Genomic DNA, 21526 nt, shown 5'->3' with positions numbered 1-21526 from the left:
GAGTATGATAATAGAGTGGTAGGATCAAATAAATTAATTCAATGATAAGTATCAAGAAATAGGAATATGAAATACCATTATAAATCAAATGGCTAAGTTACAAGAATTTGGGGAAATTTTTGAGAAGGAAAAATATGAAAAAAATTTAAAATGATAGAATATCTCTTTAAATGAAGAATTGTGATAATATGCATAAATAATGTTTTCATGTGTATAGTTCATGGAGTACAAAGAAAATAAAACATTTCAAGAAGCAACTCAAAGACATTAGAGCCAAAAGGGAAGAGGAGGAAAATGAAAAGATGATAAATTTAGGGCTGCTTGGGAGGAACCCCTAAAATCTCAATTTGATATTTAGAACTTCTTATAATGACTTCCTTGTTTGAACTTGTATAGCTTTTCTCTCTTCATTTCTTTTGAGTTAAACAATATTTTTGTGTATGTTAGCTTTGGCATTCATGCAAATTTTGATAATTATGGTCTACATAACTCAAAGATACTCCATAATTAGATATTTTTCTCTAGATATGTGTCATTTTGATGCTTGTTTTTAATTACTAATAGAATACATTTCAAAAGGGCCTTGAAACCCTTTGCAATAGATTTTGATGGGGATCTAGAACCTCCATGAAATAAGATAGCTAGAAGAGGGAGTCCACATCCAAAAATCAACTCATAAACATATTAAAAATAAGAACCTAAGATGAAAACAAATGCAAAAATCAAGATGAGTAAACAACATATTAAAGCCTTTTAGCTTAATTCATAGGATTAGTACATGCTACCTCACCCATAAATGTGGCACATGTATTTTTCTAGGTTTCTTTAAGCTAGTAAATTACTTTTAATGAGACTCCCATAACCTTAACATCTAAAAGAAAAAGGATAAAACAAGTTAGTCTAACTAGAAAAAATTAAATATACAAAAATGAAGTGGAACTAAAGGTTTTGAAAGGATCCCTAATCCTTTACAATGAGTTTGGAAATGGCTCCCAAAATTAATGTTTAGCTATTCGTAAATGTTCTCTAAAAGAAACATTAGCTCTCTCATGCAAAGTCCTTTGCCACCTTAGCAGGATAGGCTTATCATTGTTGATCCTTTGTGAATCATTATTTTTTCCATTTTCCTAATTGATTTATCAAAAATATTGGAAAAATGTATGAGATTTCTTATTTTAGAATAATTAGCATAATTGTATCTATAATATTTTGAGCTAGACTTACATCACAAATAAAGTTGTAGTTATAAGAAGATGTGTGTGCAAAGAAGATAAATAATATTACAAGAATGTAAATAAGTGTTAAATTAATAAGGAGTTTTCATATTAAATTTATTCTACATAAGCTAAACTTTAGGGATATAATAATAATAAAATTTTATTGATGGTTATCATGCAAACTAGGTTAGACCTTTTAAGGTTTTGATCTCCTTTATAAGGATGATATCTCTTTGTAATCTAATTCATTCATTCACTTTATGATTAATAGAAAATTCTCTTTTTGTTCATCAAGAATGTCCCCTCTATGGATCAATGAATTCTAACCTCCACAACTTTTGTTTCTCTCTTTTTGTGAAGGTGTTTGTATGCAATAATTTTTGGGAGCTATTAGGTTGAGCTTTCTATGGGAAATATGGCTAGGTAGGATGAGTTAGGGTTTTCATTTAAACATATATCTTAGGATAATATTGTAGGTTATATAGTTGAAGGTTCTACAATCAGAGAGAAAAAATTGTCTAAGTGTTAGATAGTTTCACTAGCAGTGCAGAGACAGTTTTTGATGTTGTGAAGGCTAAATAAATATTTGGCATGTGCAAAGTTATGGACGGGTAGAAAAAAGTGTCATGATGATGTGCCTAAGTGCGTAGATCAGTATAGACAATATGGACAAAGTTACAAGTCAAACACTAGAAAAGGTAGTATGCACATCAGAATAGAGTACAACAAAAATAGAGGAATAAAGTGTTAAGGAATTATTTAGGTTACAAAATAATTACTTGTTTATGTAGGGATGACATCCTAGATTTTTACCCTAACTTAACATAATGTGTGGAAGCATAAAAAAAACTACAAAAGAGTTTTTTTGAAAGAAAAGAGTATAAGTGAAGAATCTTTACATGTGAAATAAGGCGATGGATTAGATGTGATGTAATGCAAATGTGAAGTATATTAAGCATATGCGAACTAAGTCTGTGATATGAAAACTTGTATGAAAGATATATGATGCAAATTCTAATGTTAGATAAGAGCTATGTAAAGTACAACAGTTGGCAATAAAGAGGTTTTTATATCTATCTCATTTTCTATTAAGGAACTATATTGCATAATTGCATGTTAGGGTAGTGGGCTCTTCTTGCATATAGTTGTAATTGTTTTACCAACTCCTAATAAGGTTGAAGAAAATCCTAACATGGTTTAAGAAGAAAATAATAGGGTTGAGGCTTTTAATAGAGCCTAGTCCTCTAGCAAGGACTGAGACACTATATGTAATTCACAAACTCCTAACTGTTGGAAACTTACAATTGAAAAAATTGCTGTTTTGTCATTGATGTCAAATATATGGATGAGACATATTGCTACCTAATTTAAATGTCATATCTATTTGATTGATGAAGAGGATTTGAGAGTTACTCATAACTATAGCACTTAGAGGAAAGGTTGAAGTTATGAAAAGGAGTTACAATGGATATTTCATTAGATAGATCTTGATAAAGCAAAGTAATTTTTTATGTTGCTAAGTCTTGCTGAGCAAAAGAGTAAAATACTAAAGAGTGTCGAGTAATGCTAGTGTCAACCGAGCCACAATTAGTGTTGAGCAAACCTAGTGTTGCTTGAACATTAGCATCGATCGAGAAAGTTAGTTGATGTTGAGCTAGAAAGCTTAAACAATGATCGAGTATTTTAGTATTGACTGAGTGTCGGGATTCAGTGATTTCTGAGTGATAGTAAATGATCAAATTCAAAGAAATTATAAGATCAAGCCGAATCAGTTGATTTCATGGGAGATGTAAAACATGTTGATGATATGATTGATGAGTTGGATCATTAAATTCAAGGTAATGATTAGGTAAAGACCTAACTAAAGAATTCTGGAAGAAGTTTCTAGAGGATGATCAAGAAGATGTATAGATACATTGAATCAAGTTGAATCTGTTCATAAACCCTAAGATTTATGGTGGATGTAGAAAATGGTAAAGCATAGATTGCCTATTTAAGGTGATACAAACTAAACATTTGGTGCCTAGTCTAGCCCCAACTTGTGTGTGTATGAGTTTATATGTGAAGGAAGTCATATAGAGAAAAGTTTATCATATACACACAATTGAGTGGATGTGAAGATAAATGAAAAAAACTTGCATATGTGATGTTGTTGTTGATAAGTGAAAATGAGAAGAAGGCTTAAGTGTTGATGAGAAGAGTGGACTGATTGCTTGAAGGGTGGTCAAGCAGATCAAGATCAGAGATGACAATGAAAGGCTTATCAATGAACCAACATAAGGATCAAACATATATCTGAACCAGAAAAAGTGAGTTGTAATCACATAGATAAAAACCTACTATTTTCTTTCTTATCATTGTAAACATTTTGTATTGAAATCCTTTTAATAGAGGTTGACCTAACAGTCATCTGAAGACTTAAGAGTTTGTATAAATCCTTTAACTAAGTGACATTATAAATAGAATGATCAAAGTCATCTAACAAGGCCACTCCTAACAAGGTGATTAAATCCTCTAACTAGGTCACATTTAATAGTATGTATCATAACCTTTAATCAGGTTGGCTCCTAACAAAGCTCACTTGGAAAGAATGAAAAAGAGTGACATGTTGCTGGTGGTTTTTCCCAAATTGGGTTTCCAAGTAAAATCCTAGTATCAAACTATGATGAATGTATTATGAATGTTTTACATGTGATGATGTTTTCATTGTGCAATGCAAGTTAAGTTTATGATAATTTTATAGCAGTGACCGATCAACAACACGATATGTAGGATAAGCATAATAGTGAAGTGATTAATGTTTAATTGTTCAAGTGGTACATATAGACCTAGAGTAACTAATCAACACCCCCTCCACCCCTCTCAGTTATTCTAAACATTTCTAACAATAGCAGTGTCAATATCCTTCACATGATTCATTTTTTTAGTGGATCATTTTGTGGGTGTCACCCCCACCGAGGTTTTCCCTAGTTAACAAAATATGTGTTATGAGTTCTCTTTGTGTATGGCTTTATTTATTGTTCAACATTATTGGTTTACTTTCATATGCATGTTGCAAAGTAATTAATAATATTTAGTTGTGGGAAAAAGTTTGTAGAATAATGACCCCCACACCCCGCTCTCAATATTATCTATTTCTAGCAATTGGGTATCAAAGTGTAGTTACTAAGAAGAGGCTTAACAAGATCCCTATGGATATGAAATAGTTAAAGAGGAATCTTGAAGAAGCCCTTGAGAAAATTGATCTTCTTATAGGAGAAAGAGACAACTTGAAAGAAAGGTATGAAGATAAAAAATATTACATTGGTAAACTGATTTAGATAAGATTGATTACCTAAAATCTAGAAAAGAATCAATGGAGTAGACTAAAAAGAGTGATGAAGTAGTAACCCTTAAGAAATAAAATGAGATCTTGAAACATCCATTGGAAATTGTTGAACTTAAGTTAAGTCTGAAAATGGATGATAGTAAGCTTTAACTAGATCTAAAATTTGAGAATGTAGACCTAGGATCCCATCTAACTCAAGTAACATCTAAATTAGACGCAATTAGAATAGAGCATTCAAAATTATAGAAGTACAATACCATTGTGAAAGGAGAGTTAACTCAAGCTAAGAAATAGTTAGAGAATCTTTATTCTAGTAGTGCAGAATTTGATGAACAACTATTTTTTCAGAGATCTTATGATAAGACAAGTCTTGGATATCTTATTGGAGAGAAATCATCTAAGAAAATTGAAGTTAGGAAGGAACTAGATCCAATTGTTGAAACTCTTAAGCCTAAAGAAATTGATGAAAATAGAATTGAACCAAGCATATTGTTAGAAATATCTAAAGAAGTTGAGCAAGTTAATCAACCCAAGAAATGTGATGAACCTAAACAAATAGAGTAAGTTGAATCACCTAAGGAGGATATATATGAATTCAGAGGCAGATGTTTTGCATGCAATGAAGTTATTCACATGAACAGAGATTACATAGTTGTGTCTTTTAAACCTCTCACTAATTATTATAGTTATAATTGTCATGGTTTTAGACATAAAGCAATAGGTTGTAAGAAACCTAAGTTTGATAGTAATAATAAAAATAGTAGAATGTTTAGGGATACTAACCCTATAGGTAATGAAAGAAGGAGATCACAAAGTAGATCCAATGATGGAGAAAGACCTAATGGAGTAAGGAATCAGATTGTATGTTACAAATGTAACAACCTTGGACACATTGTAAGGAATTACATAACACAAGGTAATCAGAATGGAACCAATTAGAGAAGGAATACACATGTATGTCAGTTATGAAATAACTTTGGACATATAGCAAGATTTTGTAGAATGGATAAGAGGAGTTTTAACAGGAATCCTAACTACAGAAGGAACAATAACAGAAGTGACTTAAAGATAATAGTAGCACTAAGTATCAAAAGGAAGCACTTAAAGAGCATGTTGAATAATTCAAGTAAGTATTTATAAGAGAAAATGATCCAAAAACTTCACATATAGTTTTAAAAGAGAAATTTTTTGATGCACTTGAAGAAAGAATGAAATCAGCCATAGTGTGCAATTCAACTTATTTTAATTGAGCACCTTTTATCAAAGACAAAGCATTAGAAAGATGGAACATATGTTAGATGTCAAGTTGAGATTTGTGAAGTTAACAAAAGGTAGTGAAGGTTATAAGTAAGCTCTGGTTAAGAGTGCAAGTCATTTAGTGATCAAATGAAGGAGAACAAAGTCAAACAAATTTACTAGTTAAAGAGTAATAGTCTCACAAATTTTGGTAGATTCACAATTAATACAAAGTTTGATTTGAAATATTTAAACGATGAAAATAAGATTTTGAGTATGATTCAATCATTTAAAGACTTAAGGAGCAATTCAAAGCAATTTGATAGCAAGTAAAGGAAAATTTGAAGCATTCATAGTGTGAAGTGGAAAAAGCCCTGGTTTTGCAAAATTTAGGTATTTTACGAAGCTTTTGAAGTGTTTGAATCAGCTAAAATGGAGAATCCTACTATCAGTAATGTTAGTGAGAGGTTGAGATATGTGTTTAAGAAGCACCCTTTCATATCTCAAGTTTATGATCCCTTAGGAGTATTTTTGCAAGTTCAAGAGAATGTTCATCATGTAGAAGATATCAGATCATACGTTCACTACAAATTTGAGAGAAATGGATACAATGACATTCATAAGTACATAGACCTAGTGTGTGAAGGAGACTTGTCATTGAAACAAGAGTTCACACACCTAAAGGAATTGAACATAGTAAAACACATGTTCTATATATACTTTGGCAACCTTGAATGGAGTAGAATCATTCTGAGTCGCATTCATGAAGGAATGTTTTGGTTTGGAGATGTGCCTATCATGATTTACAATGATATGATACATAGGTTAACTAGTTTATGCAATTAGGGCAGAAACCAAGCTAATGAAAAGAATGTGAAGAAGATGGTGGAGACCAATATGAAGACCAAATCAGATGGTAGGAATATGAGGATTGAACTCATAAAGTAGATAGATGTGAGAGTGATCAGCAAGATCATTGTCTATATAATGAATCGTAGTTCAAGATTAAACTTAGTACACCTACTAGTTTCCTACCTGCAACATACCTGATGACATCTGAGAAAGAAAAGGTTAATATGTGTGATATTTCGAGGCACCAGTTACTAGACAACATAGAGAAACTTAAGAAGAAAAGAAGTGTAGTGTTCAGGTTTGAGTCTCTATTGATACACCTATTCTTCCAAGTGACTAGGAAATTCCTTGGTATGCCTAATAGGGAATGTGACAACAAGAATCAGTGCACCATGAGCTTGGTGACTTATCACTATAGAAGACAGTTTGAGGAAAATATTGTTGAAGACATAAGAAGAATGATGAAAGGCTTTCAAACTATGATGAAGTAGAGATATAGGATACCACCCTTATTGGTGGAAAATTATGAGAACATATGTTTCATGCTTGAAACAGACGTAACATGCATGGAGGCAGTTGTGCTAAGAGTTAAGTTCATAGACCATATGTGCTATGATTCAAGTAAAGAAATAATTGAATGGTATGTGAAGATCATTCTTAAATCTGAGGAGGATAAGGACAATCCTAGATGGGGTACTTGTAAAAAAACTATCAAAGTAGAGAGAAAGCTCTATAGTAAGGAAATAAAGAAGAAAATTGAATCAATTCTCGAAGAATCAGAAATGACTAGAGAAGAACTCAATGAGGTAAAAGGTATAGCCTTGGAGACGAAGGATAGTGGAAAAACTAAGGTATTGGAAGCTACTCCTATTGCCATAGCAGAACCCTCAGAGGGAGTAACAGTAGCAGGATCTACTTCACAGATACCTATTATCCCTTATGTCATAGTAGCACAAGTGCAACCCACTATTGTAAAACCACTAAAGAAGTCTAATGAAGAGGAGGTATAGATAGTAAAAGGTAAATCATCCACTCCTCCAACCAAGAGGAAATGAGAGAGACTCACCAAGGTAAAACTTGAGAAGCTTCATCACCCAGCAAGAAAAGGACAAAACAATTTTCAAGTGGCCCTAGAAAGATAAGAAAGACATCACAGAAGGTTGAATCAAATGAGTTTGATGAATCCAAAGATGAAGAGAAAAAACCTAAAGAATAGATGGTTGGAGAAGCAAGGACAACCACTGGGAAGAATCCCTAGAAGCCAAAGGTAGAGAACTCAAATATAAAAATCATTAATGACAACAATTTCATTCAATTGAACAAGTTTTATAGTATGTATAGAAATATGGATAGAATTTAGTTAGAGAATGTGGTAGTAAGGAATATGATCTTGAAGAGTACAATATTTGAAGATGTATAAAGACATATACCGGAGGACATATATAATAGGTTGATAAATAGGAGAAGAAGAGTTATAAATGAGGATGAGAAAATAAGAGAAAATATGATTGAGAAGTTTTAAAAAGTCAACAGTGATGAAGATATGGAAGATACAATGAAGGGTATTGAGCCATTACCAAGAAAAAGAAGAAGAGATATTCTTCTTATGGGAGGTAATTATGAAGAGGTAAACAAGGAGACAAAAGAAGTCATTGTTAAATATATGACTTCTGCACCCAAATAAGTGAGCGTGAAGTTAGGGGGAGCAATCCCTATTTCTATTGAAAATAGTATTCTAGTAGCAGCAACAGTGAAAGCCAAGGACACTATCTTTGTAGATCTCCATTTGAATAGATACTATGCAAGCTAGCACTACAAGTGTGACAATTAACATCACAAAATATCCTTTCAAGGATATTGGGCCAAACATTGTTGGCAATATCATTGATTAATCCATCTTCAATGAAGAAGAGGAGAAGAGAAAGAATGAAGCCAAAGAGAAAAAGAGAAAAGTAGATGAAAAGAGTGAAGAAGAAAGGAAGAAGAAGAAAAGAGCAGAAGATGAAAAGAAATCGAAAGAACAAAGAGGAAGAAAAGAAAAAGAAGAAAGAAGAGGACAAGAAAAAGGAAGAAGAAGACAAGCAAAGGAAGGAAGAAGAAGACAAGAAGAGAAGAGAAGAAGAAGATAATAAGAAGAAAGTAGTAGAAGACAAGTGAAGGAAGGAAGAAGAAGACAAGAAGAGAAGAGAAGAAGAAGATAAGAAGAAGAAAGAAGTAGAAGAAAAGAAGAAGAAGGATGAAGAAGAGGAAAAGAGGAAAAGGGATGAAGAAATGAGATGAAAATAAGAAAGAGGATGAGGAAAAGAGAAGAGAGAAAAAAATAGAGGAAGAAGAAAGAAGAGGAGGATGAGAAGGAAAGTGCACCCAACACATCTCTCACCTTAGATGCACTTACTAGTTCAGATGATGATGATAAAAAAGATTTGATAGCATCCCTTGGTAAGATTATCAACAAGAATAAGTAGGTCAAGAGTTTGTAGAAAACTCTCATGGAGGTAACTGACAAATTGTAGTGAGTCATGATCATGAGGCCACTTGATCCTAACCCTGAGGATAGATCCAAAGCTGATTCAAGCCTTTAATGCTAAATTCAAAATTTTGTGAAAGGTTGCAACAATACAAGCTCAAACCAAGCATGATATGTAGATGTTTGACACTATCTATTAGAACATCAGAAATGACTTATTGATTATTGTTAAATCCATCAAGACATTAAGGAAAAGTGAGCTTGAAGGAAAAGCTTTATATAAAAAGTGTACAATGTGTTTTAGCTTCACAAAAGATATTGATATTGAGATTAAAATAAAGTGCATAGAGATAGAAGCATTGACAAGTTAGTTAAGTCAACTTGGAGTGTGGATTGAAGCAATTGAAGCATGGGTTAGCAATACTTATGAGGAGATAAGTCTATTAGAAGATAGGAAAACAAGGATAACAAAGAGGTTCTCACTTCTAAGAGAACACTTATCTATGAAATTAAGCATAGTTGAGCATTAGTTGGAGGAATGTTTTTCAGTCAATACATCTTTTGATAGTTTTGCATACTCAGATCTAAATGCAATGGAGATAACATCCTATGGATTGTGCGCTCTTCTCAGCATTTCAAAAGGAGTTGAGGAATCATGAGAGAAGAACATGAAGAGTCTTGCAGTCAGTTTTGGTGATTGTATTTCTCACTTGTTAGCCTAAGAAGAGGTAATGAAATACAATTTTGACATGTAAATAATTTTTGACACCTTTGTCATTGATGTCAAAGGGGGAGAAGGAAAATTGTATAAAGTAACAACATATATAGAAACAATTATATACTAAGGGGAAGAAATGTTACTTAGTATTATATTGTATTAGGATATATAAGGACGATGGTTGTAAGTGTAATGATCTACAAAATTTTGAAATTTTGAAATTTTGTAAAGTTTTGAAGGCAAGTTTTGAAAAGTTATTTTTATAACATTTTGGGACTTACCCAATTTTCCCATATGTTGCCATCAAATCCAAAGGGGGAGATTGTTGGAAATATGGATAGGTAGGATGAGTTAGAGTTTTCATTTATGGCGATATATATCTGAGGATGAGATGGCAGGTTATACAGTTGAAGATTATACAATCAGAGATAGAAAATTTTCAAAATGTTAAACAATTTCACTAGTAGTGCAAAGATAGTTTTTGGTATTTTGAAAGGCTACATATATATTTGGAATGTAAAAAGTTATGAATAAGTAGAATAGAGTATCATGATGATGTACCAAAGTGTGAAAATCAGTATGAACAGTACAAACAAAGTTACATGTAAAACATCAGTAAAGGCAGTATGCATAGTAGAACAAGTACTGAAAAAATAGAGGAATAAAGTGTTAAGGAATTATTTTGGTTGTGAAATAATTACTTATTTATGTAGGGATGAAATCACAGATGTTTACCTTAAGTTAGCATAATGTGTGAATGCATCAAGACAACTACATAAGAGTTATTTGTGAAAGAAAAGAGTATAAGTAAAGAATCTTTACATACAAAATAAGGAGATAGATTAGATGTGATGTAATGCAAATGTGAAGTATATTAAGTGTATGTGAACTGAGTATGTGATATGCAAACTTGTATGAGATATCTATGATATGAATCCTAATTTTTTATCAGAACTATGCGAAGTACATCAGTCAAAAATAAAGAGATTTTTATATATCTATCTCATTTTTTATAAAGGCATTATATTATATAATTGCATGTTAGGGCAGTGGGCTCTTCTTGCATACAATTATAATTCTTTTACCAACTCCTAACAAGGTTGAGGCTTTTAACAAAGCCTAGTCCTCTAACAAGGACAAAGACATTATATGTAATTCATAGACTCCTAATAGGGTCAATATCCTTAAGAGGGTTCTTTTGAAATATTGGATCATTTTATGGGTGCCATCCTCACCGATGTTTTCCCTTGGCTAGGGTTCTCCTAGTTAACAAAATATAGTGTTATGAGTTCTCTTTGTGTATGGTTTTATTTACTATTCAACATTATTGGTTTACTTTCATATGCATGTTGCAAAGTAATTAATAATATTCAGTTGTGGGAAAAAGTTTTTAGAATATTGATTCACCCCCCCTTTTAGTATTATCTATTTCTAACAATTTCATGAACTTCAACTTGGTATTTGAGTTCCAGATCTTCATGCCCCTATTCTCTTCATGAGTGATTTGGCGATAGTTTTCATATTTGGTTTTGTGGAGAATATTTTATTGGATATGTGGGGGCTTTTACTTGTAGACACATTAAGCGCAAACAAATATCACCATTGACCTTAGAGCACCTAAAACCACCATTTCCATATAAAATTTATCCACTCTAGAAGCTATTGAAATGTAAGGAAAAAAAAATTATACCTATTAATGTTTGATAGCTTTTGTTAGATAAACATATGTATAATTATATGAGATATAATTGAGTTACAAATATATGAGATAAGAAATTAATATTCTATATATATAGGATTAAATATATTATTATATTAATTATTTGATTAACAAATAGACACGTCCCTTCATCTATTCATTTACCTATTCTCAATATATATCTAAACAGGATGTTGCATTTGGAACATACATACCGAATATAACGGCAGTGCTATTACATTTGTAGCAATCCAGAAATGTAACATGGTATCTATATAGGTTGCAAATGATAATTGGCAATGGCTGTTGTTTTTGAAGGAAAATAATACTTTCATTATCTACATAAACTTCAAAGTCATACTATAACATGAAATTTGAATGTAATATAATGCTCCTATTAGAATTTTGAATGCAACGACATGAAGGGATGAAAATAGAAAGATCTAACATTGAAATAGACTAAGAAGTAATAAAAAAATAAAGTTAGGGTATATACATATGCTCACGGATATGTATAATGGGTCTACAGAAAGGATAGACCTACAATAGATTCTCTTATCTAGTTAGTCAAGACAGGCAATACCACGATTTCCTTCCATGATTACGTGAAAAGTGGCAAAGCTTAGGAATGATTGCTAGCGTTTGAGAGGGATTTACTTCTAAGACAAACAATCAAATATCTTACTATATTTTCCCTTTTTCTTTTTTCTTAAGGATCTTGGAGTAATGAGGCCATTTAGTTCATGGACTCAATCGATTGATGTCTTCTCTTACCTACGTGGAGAACATGTAGGCAATGCAACACTAGATCTAAGTAACCACAATAATAGAAAATGACAGTACATTTCTTTCAATTCTCTTGAACAATAGGAATGTACAGTAGAAAATTTAGTGCCAAGTTTGCAAGACCATTAAAATGGTAGGTGAAATAATATATTTGCAAGTCACAAATACATATCGCTATGCATCTATGGTGGGGTCTCATAAATGAAGCGATAAAACACTTATGCACATAGCATTAGGGGCAGATGTCTCCACTTACGGATGAACTATGCAGTTATGATAGTGGAAAATGCCAAGACACACTACAAAAGTCAAGGAAAACCCTTACACCATAAGTTCGAAAACTAGCACAAGTCATTTCATATATATATATATATATAATGAAAGAAAGGTATGGGTTCACACATTGTTAGTTTAAGGAATGACTCTTACTTACTAAGTAAATATAATTGATATTTAATATTGTTCGGGATAACTATTGAGTCTCTACTAATATTATTATACACAATAATATGAGATTCAATAAATTTATAGATTTTATAAATTAATTGATATGTTGCAAGATAGCAATATAATTTATTATGATATTAATTGAGATAGATTATATGTAGGCATCTGTGGTTATAATATATATAATGGATATATAATATGCTTATGGAAATAAATTATGATAGTATATTATTTAAGGTTCTCCTTTCACATTTCAAATATTTTACTTAAATTTCTTATATATATACATGGTAAGTACATTTGGGAATTCATAAGGAATGCACTTCTTCCATATGTAAAAGAAATAAGAACTGTGAGGAGAATGTTTGTACAAAACATTGGAATGATTTATTATTTAGAATTACTTATTATTCTTGAGTATTATATTTGCCTTGATCTTTTCCTCTAAGAATGTTATTGTAGGCACAGGGAGATTGAGATTTAGAGGGAGTTTGAAATTTCATTATGAGCAACCTTGAAAGACAGGGAGCGAGATAGAGGATATGATTTAGTCAACTTTTGGTGATTTTGATCTTATTGATTTAGATGGAGTAAACTATGATGAGATGGATTCTTCAATGATCAATAAATTATCATAGTCAAGAGGACCGTGATTCATACATTGTGACCATGTAATTTTAATGGGCCTACCCCCTACGTACATCACGTAGAAGTGATGACTTCCAAATGATCATCACTTGTGTTTGGAGAAGTTGTTGTAAGGTGACGATCTTACAATACCTTGTATTATGAGATCAAATAAATTGAGTAAATGGTGAATGGATTGCATCTCAACATTCTAGGAGACCATTACTTGGAGTATTTTGTGAATACCTTTGATATTCAAGGAGGCCAATACTCTTGATATCATATGTGATATCAAATCCTAATTTGAATAATTGGTGAATATCTTATGATATTCTAGGAGACCAATACTCATGATGTCAAATGTGATATCACACCTTATTTGAGTACTTGGTGAATATCAGATGTTAATATTTTGGGAGGCCAATACTCTTGATATCATGTAGTGCCTACCCCTAGTTTACATTTTTTTATTATTGCCAAACTCTTTTAGGCCAGTTTTATGCTTGATGATTTGTAGCATTATTTTGATATTATCATATATTGTTTCATATTCAGTTGATTTTATGATGAGATTACTTGGTACTCTATATTTCATTTATGCATGATGATTATTATAGTGATTTTAGCTATTGATGATGATTAGTTAGATGGATTATCATATGTGTTTTCTTATGGATACTTACCCCATACTGCATATGTATGGTGTGTGTGTGTATGTTTTCTTTATGTATGACATTTTTGATGTGGTTAAGGGAGTCATAGTCACCTGCTAATCGAGATCTACATGATGCACCACTTCCTATCATTGCCTATTTAGTTTAGAATATTATGTTTGTACATGCGTAGATTTTATGCAGATTATAGGTACCAAGTATTGACTTCCCTGAATTACTTGGATGAGCCTACCCTATCGCATTATCTCAATGGTAAGAGAGGGGAGATAGGTTCTTGAGTCCAAATCCTAACCCTTAAACCCATTCGTCCTAGAAAATTAGGACAAGTATCTGAGATGCTATCTTCTGAATGCATTTTATGATGTAAATTCATGATTATAACCTTTTCTAGTTTGATCTTGTATGTGTTTTCTATGATGGGTTTTCGTATTTTTCCCTATAGGTCTCTAGTGATTTTTCTATTAATTAAATCTAATTAAAAGATTTAATTGATGATTTAATTTAATGGAAAATGATTATGATATTTTTAATATTTAATTATATTTAATTAATTGGGAAATTAATTAAATAAAAAGAATTAAATTTAAAGATAAAATTATAAGTATAATTTTAGAACATGATAATATTTAATTAATTTAATGATAATATATTTAGGAGTCCATTTTTAAATAAATGCTAAATACTATTATTATTTAAGTTAATAAATATTTTATCAATTAATGTTTCAAAAATAAATTAAAGTCAAAAAGATATTAATTTATTAAAAGTTTTAAGATTGCATAAACTGTGCATGAGATTAAAATTTAATAAATTAATTGAAAAAGAGAAGTCAAGTAAAATTAAATAAAGATATTTTATATTTCCAATAAACGTACATGAAAACATAAACAAAAGATAATAAAGAGTTAAAGATGGATAAGCAAGGATTTATCTCGGGTGATCGCACAATTAGTGCCCCGAATTCAGGAGAGAATTCCTTATCAACATTTGAGGGTTCACTTTTTTAGGGGACCGAAGTTTTGGGAAAAAACCTAGAATTTTGGAGAAGGAATTTTTAGAGAAAAGGTTTTGAGAGAAGAAATTTCTCTCACAATCTTTTGGGTATCTGTGAGTTTAGCATCTAAACTAGGTAGATTCTTGTGTTTTGATTCAGCCAGTTAATTAAATTATTAAAATTACCCTATCTTCTTCGTGATTGTAGAAATCTGTTTTCTCAAATTTCATTGTATGAATCTTTCAACTTTTTGTTTTGAATCTTTTGCTATTCATATTGAATTCCATCTGTACATCAGTTTTGAAAGACCAATTAGAAATCCCCATTCTGTAATTAAAAGAAATTAGTTTTTAAACTAAGAAGGGTTTCGAATGAAATGGGAATTTTAAATAGAAAAGTCGATTGGTTCGCTATATTTTTCCTAAAAGAGTTTTGGTCAAAATTTTGTTTATATATATATAAAGGGGGTATTGTTTTGAAGTAATTGTTATACATTTAAATAAATATTTATAAAAAAAATTAAATTAAATTGGGGGGGAGGCGGGCTCCATGTACCACCTCCCAAACCCTATGGCATAATATGTCGTAGCTATTGCTCATAACAGTGCTACAACAATAGCAGTTAATAATTTCTATGACCACTGCAAGGCTACGACAACAACCATTTTTATATAAGGCCAGTGGAAATTTAAAGAATGCACTGATACATTTTTTAATTATTATTTTCAAATATAATATAATTTTATTAATTTTATTTATTAATTGATTAAAAATTTATTTAATAATTTTATTAAACTTAATTATTAATTGTTAAAAAAATTATTTATTAATTATTAACGATTCAATAAGATACATACATACATACATACATACATACATACATACATACATACATACATAGTTTGTTTAATAAGTATTAATTAATTTAATTGAATATAGTTTTAATTAAGTTGAATTAATAATATGTATTTTCTTAAATAAGTTTTAAATTTATTTGGTTACTATTATTATTATTAATGATTTGATTTTTAATAATATGGTAATTATTTAAGATCAATAATCATTATTTTAATAACTTTATAAACAATTACTTTTAAAATATTTAGAACATTTAAATTTGATAAGGGTAATTGTGCATTTTATTCAATTATAAGGAATGGGTTATATCGTTAAGGGTAAAATGTAATCTTTTATGCTCGAAAACATACATTGAAAATGAAAACTAAAACCTTACTGTTAACTCAATCATGTGTTTTCAAATCAATCCAAACTACGAACTACACTGTTATATGTAAGTTGTTTATGTTTTGGGTTTGGGTTGACTAGAATGTTGACCAATTTAGGAAGTCTACCAGAGGCTTAGGAGTTTTGTTTTTGTGATGTTGTGATGAATTGATCTCTATATTTTTAAACTCAACCATGGGAATGTGTCTGGTATGCTCTATGATAAGTTTGAATTGATTGTTCGTTATTTCTTTCCAGTGTTCTTGTGTGAAGCTGAGGTGAATGTTATGACATATTTGACTTAACCTTTTTTGAGTCTTTGATTAGTATTTTTGGGATGCCTTCTAGTTTCTCATAGAGAACTAATATGTTATTTTGAATTATCTTTGATGCTTTCCAGTCACTTGTGTAGGGTTGAGGTGAAATTTGTGATTCTTTGATTTATACTTTTATGAGCCTAGGGTAGGTAATCTATATGTTAAGTTGGGAAGTGGCTTGCAATAGAGGTTGAGGCCCAAAGTGGCTGCCAAGGAAACCCATTGTAAGTAGTTTAATTAGTGATAACATTTTATTAAATGGGTTTAAAATGAATTAATAAGATATTGGTACCACAGAAAGTCAGTAAGGGGCCGGAGGATTAAAAGACTAGCCGAGTAACCTTAGAGTTGACTCGTTAGTATGCCTTGTCCATACAAAAGGATACAAGTGCCGCATAAAGTCACTAGGGGGTCGGAGGATTAAAAAACTAGTTGGGTAACCCTAGAGTTGGTTCGTGCGATGACACTTGCCCACTAGCAGTATAGATTTCCTATGTGTCTGTGTTTGCCTCTAGGTCTAGATGTTAATTTATCTTGGAACCTTTGAGTTAGATTGCTTTTAGGGTTTCCTAGACTTAGCGAGTTCTTTTGATATTTGGATTGATATCCTATTTGGGACTTGAGACTATCTCCTTAGTGCAGTGGGAGTGGGCATTTTTGGGTTACCACACGATCAAGTGGTAGTGCTTTTTACTCTTACCATTGAGATCTATTCGTAGATGATGTGGCTAGAGTTTCTATGTCTCTATTCCTTTCATATATTATCTTTGTGTATTATGATGGATGGTTGTATCTTTATGATGGATAGTTATATCTTTATGATGGTTGGTATCACTTATTGTAGTGTATTTTGTATCATGGATCCGAAAGGGATGATGTAATCTAATTTCATAAACGTATATTGTTTTAGCCTTTCATACTCTGTGACATGTACAATGGATGATTGAGCATTCCAAATTTTATTGCCAAGTGGCATTTGGAACAAATGTATATTATTTAAATGGACTTTGGACTTTTAATTACTCTTTCATGTGGATGTGTTATTTATTAGACTTAGTGTTAATTAAAATCTAAATGTGACTCAATGTCTTGGGATCCTTAAGGAATGAAATCTATTATGTTTTCTTATGTATGAGTGTATGTCATTTCTTTTGCTACTTCATGATTGATGTGCATGTTATTCTTTTAAAAAAAAAATGTTTGACAAACTTAGTTAAAACTTTAGGTTAGTTCTTTTGGATCCCTTGGCAGGGCATTACATATCAGATGTGATATCAAAAACTTTTGAGTACTTGGTGAATATCATTGATATTTTGGGAGGCCAATACTCATGATATTGAATGCAATATCATATGGTGGAAAACTTCTAAGGTATCTAATGAGATATCCTTATTTTTTGTAATACTACCAATGGTGTAATATTTGTCTTTTGTTCATCCTCTGTAGCTAAGAGTGAGTGTTAATGTTTGATAGCTTTTTTCAGATAAACATATGTATAATTATATGAGATATAATTGAGTTATAAATATATGAGATAAGAAATTAATATAACAGATACATATATATATATATATATCTAATTAACAAATAGACATGTCCCTTCGTCTATTCATTTACCTATTCTCAATATATATCTAAAGAGGATGTTGCATTTGGAACATACATAAAAAATATAAGGACAATGCTATTACATTTGCAGCGATCCAAAAATCTAACAACAACCACAACATACAACTAGAGCACACGAATCAAGCTGGTGATTATTCTATTTTTCCAAGGAAATAATTTGGAGAAAAGTACTTTTTTTTTTGGTTTAGTTTATGGACAAAAATCCTTTGCATGTAAAATGGTGGATTCCTTTTACAAAACCAAGGAGCACATTTTTTCTTAAGAAGAGGGAATTGACACTTGCTAAATAGCCGAATATTTGCACTGGCTAGCTAGTGCTCATTGCCATGGATAGGCATTCACATCCATGCCCTCCATAGCATCCTCCTATCACACATTAGCCATTGGTCACATCAGGGATTTTGTATGCCTTTGCTCCCGTACTGGCTGCAAAAATAAATCATCTTCTATCAATAGAATTTATGATTTTTTAATCTTCCATGGGAGACACTGATTTGCAATTTTCCTTATACAAAATATTTAATGTACAACACACATAGAAAATATGTCGTTTTGTTGATATTTTATGCATCCTTTGGAAATTGAGAGAAAAATGTTATTGTTATTCTAAGAACCCAATAAAGGTAACTACAATCAAAGGTAAAAATAGATTATTGTTATTCTATTGCATTTCCTTATGAGGCCTTATAGAAAAACAATAAATTATAATTTGTGTATTGTCGAGTAGTTTGCATTTCCTTACAAGGCCTTATACAAAAGTGGAGATCACTCAAGAAATATTTGGTCAAAGAATTTAGGTGAGTAGAATGATAACTTTTCTAATTTTTAATTTTTTAAAATAAAATTTAATTGGATTTAGTTTAAGCTCAGATTAATATTCTCTAAATGTTGAATACATCATATTTTTTCTTATACATTTTTTCTTTTAATGTATTATTTTCTTAAAATAGAAATTTATAAATAAACTAGGAAATATATTTTTACATGATTTTTACTTAAAATATTTAAAATTTTGAAATTTTGAAATAAAATAAGATAATATAATATTTTAATACATTTTTATTTATCTTAGAATAATTTTCAAAATCTAATTATCAAAATATAATGAAAGAGATGACATTATAGATTTATTTTCTAATCTATATTAAAAATATAATTTTAATTTTAATTCTAAGTTTATTATGACCTAGAAGATATTTATTAAATTGAATTTGTGTAAATGAATGAGCTTATTTCTTATTTATTGTAATAATGATAAAATAATACATACACATAGCTAATTCACTTCTTATTGTTTCTTTTATATTGTTACTATTTAATAACATCATTTACAACAATTGTTTTTGATAAAAATATAACTAATGAAAAATAGTTCTTGCATATTTATCATATTTCTCATACAATATAAAAACTTTATTTTTTATTAGTCATATATTAGACAAAAAACTATTAACAAAAAATGGATGAAGAACACTCTCTCTTCTTTGCATGTTTCAAACGTTACATTACTTTATTGGTAAATAATTAAAATAACAAATCATAAATTTAGATATATATTTTTACTTAGAGCATTATACAAATTCATTATGTACATTAGAGAAAAAATATAGAAATAATTAATTGCAAAGACTATTTGAAGTTTCAATTTTTACACAAGTATTTTAATGGTCAAATTGAAATTAGAATAAAGTCTAGCACAATTAAATGTCTAGTCATCTTTTTTGTTAGCATCTAAATTTCTTTCACGAAAACAATTTTAACAAAAAAAAAAGAAGTGGAAAACTATATGACATAATAGAATAGAATTTAAATTGAATTAATAAAAAATATAGTTCAAGATGTATAAAATTAACTCATTAAAGAATTTTTAAATGGTTTTCTTAAAATTGTCAACTCAAAGAAATGTGACTCTATTTGATTAAACACTATATATATCAAATTCAAAGGAAGTTGTTGATCATAATTTAGATTAGAAAAGTAATTAGTCACAACATGATGAGTCAAAATTTCAAAACAAATGAATTCTAGATCCTAAATTTATGTTGTCTTCACTCTATTATAGAGAGTTTAATATTCAAGATTCAATATGCAAATTATAATATATTACAATATTATCCAAAAATGTGTTGACCATGATCTTCTATATAAATATCATGTCAACATTTGATTATCCAAAGACATGTTGGTCATCATCCTCCATATAAATATCATCAACACGTGCAAATAAATCAAGTTATTTATAACTTCAAATTCTATATGAAAGACTTGGAATCAATGAAATTTGAATACAAAATTTTCTTATCATCTCCACTTTGCATTGTGTCTTTTATTGCTATTGTTTGGTTAAGATCAAGAGAAAAGGGTAATGCGTGGTCTTGGTTGTTGTATTGATCATTTAAAACTGAAATAACATTCACATTTAAAGAATCAAAACATAACCTATGCATCAAAGGCACAAAAGTTGTGAAAATAGATCTCATTATTTTATTACCAGTTGTAACTTGCATTGCATCCATTATTGTTGTCATCTTGGGTAAGAAATTTTCTTGAGTATTTTGTCCACCATCTAGCACTGCAACAATATTGCATATTTAATACATCGAAACATATAAAATCAATATACAAGAAAAAGAATCAAAACTTAATTAAATTGTTATTTTGTTTAAAGTCATTACCATTTCTAGCTTGAATTGCATTTTTTGACAAAAACTCACTCTAATTTCATTACTTCATCAACCAATGGAGTAACATCATCTGTAATTTATTAAAATTAATTTAGTTAGTTTCAATGAAATATAATAATCATTTAAGATCATTACCATAAATAACTTTTATTTCACCTGTAATCATTTGGTTCAAATTGATGGAGAAAGGTAATTGACATCGGTGAATGCTTTCTTGGTAGTTCAAACCTACGAACAACATGTTTATCATATATAGAAAAGATTTATTGTTATATAAATTACTAAAATAATTTTGAATAAATGTACTTACCTTTCTATATGATAACATCTCTTTCATGTTGTATTGTTATGCATAATCAATTAATGACCTTCTTTTTCTTTTTCTTTCTAGATCCTATAGAAGGGAATTGAAAATTTTTGTGTTCCTTGGCTCTTCTATTTGGGTTTTGAGTTATGGCATTATGTTTTTGATAAGTAAAATGATGTTTGAGCATTTTACTTGGACTAAACCATGGTGATATTCATCTCATAGATGGTTTTTCTGAGCCAATAATTGTTTTGAATTTGGAAGATGAAGAAAAAGTTGCATAAATGTCTTTTTAAAATCTCCCAACACATTGACTAAAC

Source organism: Cupressus sempervirens, chromosome 10 (assembly GCF_028749045.1).
Source record: "Cupressus sempervirens isolate cs-2001-9-10 chromosome 10, ASM2874904v1, whole genome shotgun sequence".
NCBI lineage: Eukaryota > Viridiplantae > Streptophyta > Pinopsida > Cupressales > Cupressaceae > Cupressus > Cupressus sempervirens.
The sequence above is the reverse complement of the archived record's forward strand: the minus strand, read 5'-3'. Positions refer to the sequence as shown.